Below are 6,000 nucleotides of genomic sequence, written 5' to 3'. Positions count from 1 at the left end.
TAGTTTTTGTATTAGGGGTAGTTTTGTAATTTCAAATGCATTAAGTGAATATTTGATGTGTGTGTTGAGAAATAAATTTAATTGAATTGGGAGAAGCCCAATCCAATTAAATTTTAGAGGGGGAGGTGAGGATTTGCTTGCTACACCCCATTCCCACATCATATAGTCACACTTTGTGCATGCCCTTCATGCTTTATATGCCTCATGACACCTAAGCACACTTAGTGGAGAATCTTGGATTAGTGGGCTGAACCATAGCTAAAATTCACTAATCATAATTAGTGAAATTTTGGCTCCAAAATTTGGCTCCACAAATTCAATTTCAAATTCAAGTGAAATTTGAATAGAAATTCAAATTTTCCTCTAATTTTGTGTGATGCTTAGGCTATAAATAGAGGTCATGTGTGTGCATTTTTTTCAACTTTGATCATTTGAGAATTAAACTTCAAAGTTCAGACTTCTTTAGAGGCACTAAATTTTATGCTCCCTATCTCTTTATTCCTCCATTCTTCTTCTTCTACCTTCAAGCTCTTATCCATGGCTTCCTATGGTGGTGAGCTTCTTCTAGATTCATCTTCTCGATGAAGTGGCGTCTGCTCTCAACTCTTCTTCTCCATTCTGCTGCCATTATAATTCAAGAAGAAAAGGAATCCATTGATGAAGAAGATCCAAGGCCTACATGCTTCAGATGGAGCTACATCACCATGAACACATGATCGTAAAATGCAGAGTAGGAAAGTAGTCTAGTCAAATTTAAGAATGCACAAAGGTGATAGAAATATCTTAAAGAACAACATTCAACCTCACCAAATGTGTATGGGTTTGTGTTTACACTCAAGCACCACATGCACTAGCACACCCAAATTTTGACAAGACTCCTATCCATTCAACTTGAACTACACATGCATCAAAAGATCAAAAGGGCTTTTATTGGTTTGCAATGTATGGCTTAGGTAAGGGTGGATATGAGAAGGATATTTAGGCTAAACATAAGAGAAAAGAGGGGCAATGAGGAGTATGCAAACAAACGAGCACCACATGCACTAGCACACCCAAATTTTGACAAGACTCCTATCCAATCAACTTGAACTACACATGCACCAAAAGATCAAAAGGGCTTTTATTGGTTTGCAATGTATGGCTTAGGTAAGGGTGGATAACCTAAGAGAAAAGAGGGGCAATGGGGAGTATGCAAACAAACAAAATGAGGGGTAGAAAAAAATAAGAAAGTGGAGAACAACAAAATTAAAATAAAAAGAACTTACAAGAGTGAAAATGAACCACAACACACTTTTATTGCATTTTCTTCTTCTTTCTTTTTCTTTGTTTGTACATTTTTTTTCTTTTTTTCTTTTTATACCTTTTTCCCTATATTTTTATTTTTTCAACAAATCAATAGAAAATGAAATGACAAAAATGAAGGAACTTACATGAAAAACAAAATACAAATCCCCCACACTTGTTTGAAACCCACTCCCAAAATAATTCCAAGGACCATTTTCTCCCTAAAGTTTAGGACAACATGGTTTTCCACTTTTTGGCTTGTAATGAGCTACAAAATGAAAGAAGGGGTTAAAGGATCAAAGACGATGGCAGTGGATATCAATGGAAAGTAGGTTTATTTTGTGGAAGCAATGCCTTCCAAGGTTATTTTGATGATGCCAAAGAATCAAGAGTTAAGCAAAGTTTCAAGCAAAGATTCAAGAATCAAGTTTCAAGTTTCAAGATTCAAGAATCAAGATTCAAGAATCAAGTTTCAAGAATCAAGAATCAAGAATAACCAAGATCAAGATTCAAGACTCAAGATTCAAGAATCAAGAGAAGACTCAATCAAGATAAGTATTAAAAAGTTTTTCAAAATGTTGAGTAGCACATGAAGTTTTCACAAAATCATTACCAAAGAGTTTTACTCTCTGGTAATTGATTACTAGATTATAGTAATCGATTACCAGTGGTTTTAAAACGTTAAGATTTTCAAAATTCAAAATGAAGAGTCACATCTATTGATGTGTAATCGATTCCACCTTTATGGTAATTGATTACAGTGACTGTTTTTGAAAAATTCATTTCCAAAAGTCACATTTCTTCAAGTGACTTGTTTATGAAGATTCTTTCAAAAGTCATATCTTTTTAAGTGATTAGTTTTTAAAGGAATTTCCAAGAGTTACAAGTTTTGACTTGAGTCATCAAGAAACTATAAATATGTGACCTTGGCATGAAACAATTTAATTCATCTCAATCATTTCTTTCAATCATCTTTCAATATTTTCTTTCATCTCTTTCAACAGTTTTTCTGTTTCATCTTCTCTTCATCTTTCTAAAAGTTTTTGTTCAAAACTTTCTCTTCCAAGAAAAGTTCTTTGTTCAAAAACTTGTGTTATTCATCTTTTTCATTCTTTTCTCCCTTTGCCAAAAAGAATTCGCCAAGGACTAACCGCCTGAATTCTTTTTGTGTCTCTCTTCTCCCTTTTCCAAAAAAAAAGGACTAACCGCCTGAATTCTTTTGTGTCTCCCTTCTCCCTTGTCAAAAAATTGAAAACGACACAGTCTGAGAATTGTTTGGATTCTTCCCTTTCCCTAATACAAAAGTGTTCAAAGGACTAACCGCCTGAGAATTCTTTTGTATCCTCATTCACAAAGTATCAAAGGTTTAACCGCCTGAGATATTTGTCTTAATCAATTGGAGGATACATCCTTTGTGGTACAAGTAAGGGGGACATCTACTTGGGTTTGACTGAGAACAAGAGAGGGTACATCTCTTGTGGATCAGTTCTAGTGAAGGGTACATCCACTAGGTTCAAAGAGAACGAAGGAGGGTACATCCCTTGTGGATCTTTGGTTGTAAAAGGATTTTTACAAGGTTGAAAGAAATCTCAAGGACCGCAGGTCGCTTAGGGATTGGATGTAGGCACGGGTTGTTGCCGAACCAGTATAAAAACTCTTGTGTGTTTGTCTCCTTCTTCCCTACTCTTTTAATTTCCGCTGTGCATTTAATTTCCATTTTTACTTTCTGTTAAGTTTCTCTTCTATAGAAGCAAATGACTTTGATGTTTTGATGATGATCACACAGATTTGATGCAAATGATGGAAATGCACTTTTCAAGTTTAAATTTAAGACAATAATTCAAGAATACAAGACACAGCATCAAGATGATCACTAGTATTTTAGGAAGGGAATTCCTAATTGATATAGCAAAAGGTTTGGCCAAGTAATTTAAGTTAGAAAGTGTTTTCAAGAGATTTACTCTCTGGTAATCGATTACCAGTGGCCAAAAATGGTTTACAACAGCTATTAAAAATTTGAATTCAAATTTTAAACTGTGTAATCGATTACACAATATTGGTAATCGATTACCAGCAGTTAATAAACATTTTAATTCAAATTTTAAAACCTGTACTCGATTACACAAAACCTGTAATCGATTACCAGAGGATATTTTTAGAAAATAACTTCTAAGAGTCACCTCTATTCAAATGGTTTATGAATGACCATCAAAGATCTATTTATATGTGACTTGGAAACACGAATTGTAAGAGAGTTTTCATTGCCCAAAAAGTTTTATCCTCTCAAAAGATTAAGAGAGTTTTTCTGAATTGAAATGTCTTATCCTCTCAAAGATTCCTTGGTCAAACACTTGCATGTTCTATAAGGAATTGTGATTGATCTTCATTGTACAATCTATCTATTTCAAGAGAGATTTCTTCTTCTCTTCTTACTTCTAAAAAGGGATTAAGAGACTGAGGGTCTCTTGTTGTAAAGGATTCCTAAACACAAGGGAAGGGTTGTCCCTGTGTGATTCAGACTTTGTAAAAGGAGTTTACAAAGAGAGTGGAAAATCTCAAGTGGGTTGCTTGAGGACTGGACGTAGGCACGGGAAGTGGCCGAACCAGTATAAATCAAGTTTGCATTTCTCTCTTCCCTTAAACTTCTTTTATTTATTGCTATTTATCTTTGGCTTGAAAGAAGTTTATTTTGAATTGTCTTTTAAGTAATCCATGTTAAGGGTGCATTGTTAGTCCAAAAAGAGAGAGTGAAATTTTAATTGGGGAATAGTTCTTGTTATCTTAAATCAACCACCCCTTCTTAAGATAACTGAGGCCATTTGTCTAACATCTTCTACTCCTCATTCTCTTAACAATTCAGTAAAAGCCTTAGAAGAGTAATTTTTTAATTAGTAAAGGTTTAGGAATAATTAATTCAACTCCCCCTTCTTAATTATTTTGAGGCCACTCGATCCAACAAGTTGTATCAGAGCAGGTTTCTTGTAGAAAGTCTAACCACTTCAAGATTAATGGCCTCTCGAGATTTTTTGTCTTTCAAAAGAATTTTCAGGAACAGGTTATTCCAAGATTATGATGAAGACCAAGTCAACTTTTGTCTCATGACAAAATCTCATGAAAACAACTAAGAATCTGTAAGAAAGAAGTGGTACATCGATAGTGGATGTTCAGAAAAATGGACATGTTACATAAGGCGACAACAATATCAGTAAAATCTCAAAAGAGGTAACATCTAAGCCATCTCTATGAATTAAGGTATGATTAGTATTTACAATTAAGTTATTTTTGTGGCAAATAGAAAATAATTGTTGAAATTGTTTGATTGTGTTTACAATGTTTAAATAACTATATTTAGTATGTATGATTAATTGAATTTTGTTTGAATTGATTAATGCTTGAATTTCTTATGTTTTGTTTCTAAGACGATTAGATTCTGTTAAAAAATTAAAAAAATGTTTTGACATGTTAAGATAATTGAATAATTACTATGATATGTGTTGATGATTGTTATTTGATTATGTTAAAATTTATTATGATTAATTAACTAAATTTAGTTTAAATAATCTCAATATACATGATTGATTTTTTTGTCTTTGGTAATTGTGTCCAAGTAGTTGGAAGTTTGAAAATTAAAATTTGGAAGTTATTGGAAGTTGAAAATAGAAATTGAAAGTTGAAAATGGAAGTTGAAAATTAGAAATGGAAGTTATTGGAAGTTGGAAGTTAAAATTTAATATTTGAAATTTGAAATTTGAAATTTGAAATTTGAACTTTAAAATTGAAATTTAAAAAAATTGAAATTTGAATTTTTTTTTTTGAAAGTATTGTGCATAGTCAATTGATTGTTAATTAAATTTAATTAATTTAAAATGATTGATGATTGATTGTGCTTGAAAGCTATTATGATTTTTTTTGTATATTTAAAGGTTAAGGTTATTATTTTGATAATATATATTTTTAAAATAATTATGCATGATTTTTTATGCAATATGTGATTAGTCATTTATGAATGGTTATGTATGGTTTTATATCTCTTGTATGATTCTTGCATATTTTTTAATATGACCTGTGAATTACTTGCTTAAGGTTCATTCATAAAGTTTTTCAAAATCCATTATATTATATTTATTTATTTTTATATAAGAATTTTCATATATAAAGTATTTTTTTTATTCAAAAAAAATGTGTTATCAAGCATGAGCATGATAAAGATATTGAGCATGCAGGTTTCAGAGAAAATAATGATTACGTGATTGATTGAGTTCCTTGAACTTTCTAAGTTTTTAAATTATCTTTAACAAATCTGAATGTTTGATAATGCCTGTGATCTATATCCTTCAATCCTTGTATAATTCTTGTTTGATATTTTGAATTACTTGATTGATTGTTCAAAATATTTTTTTTATGCTTTTGAAAATTATTATATTGTATTTCAAATAAAATTATTTTGATATGATAGAACCTTCTATGTTAACAAAAACTCATCTTGGTAAGTGTTGGTAGTCAAATAGCACTTAGTCTTAGGAAAAAGGTGATTGTATTTTTAAAATTTGCAGATACTAAAAACCAACTTGCAGACGTCTTCACAAAACCACTAACCAAAGATTCTTTCTACACCATTAGAAGAAAATTAGGACTTCTAGATGCAAGTGACTTAGACAAATGATTAATGTTTTGATGACTTATGACTTATTTGCTATTATAATGTGAGGATAATTT

Source organism: Glycine soja, chromosome 8 (assembly GCF_004193775.1).
Source record: "Glycine soja cultivar W05 chromosome 8, ASM419377v2, whole genome shotgun sequence".
NCBI lineage: Eukaryota > Viridiplantae > Streptophyta > Magnoliopsida > Fabales > Fabaceae > Glycine > Glycine soja.
This window is presented reverse-complemented; position numbering follows the sequence as displayed.